The sequence below is a fragment of the Plasmopara halstedii genome (assembly GCF_900000015.1).
Source record: "Plasmopara halstedii genome assembly, contig: Scaffold_525, whole genome shotgun sequence".
Taxonomy (NCBI): Eukaryota; Oomycota; class Peronosporomycetes; order Peronosporales; family Peronosporaceae; genus Plasmopara; species Plasmopara halstedii.
This window is the reverse complement of record NW_020187445.1, coordinates 369,244-369,515: the sequence shown is the minus strand read 5'-3', so window position 1 is coordinate 369,515 and position 272 is coordinate 369,244.

The window sequence follows — 272 nt, the reverse complement described above, 5'->3', positions numbered from 1 at the left end:
AAAAGTGCTGCAAATGTCAGAAAGGAAGGAAGGACCTGGTGGTTTGAAGGTAAGTTTCTAAGTAAATGTATTGTGCTTATAGCTAGCTAATTATGCAAATCGTTGGGAGGTTCATAACTCCTCCTGGTTTACTTAGGTACGACTTAACTTGTTTCCAACACTCCTCCCTCGGTGTGCTGTACATCGTCCACGAGACCACAAAGCGCGCGGAGCTCGCCAAGTTTAGTCGCCGACAAAGCCTTTGTCATCAAATCGGCCTTCATTTTTTCACG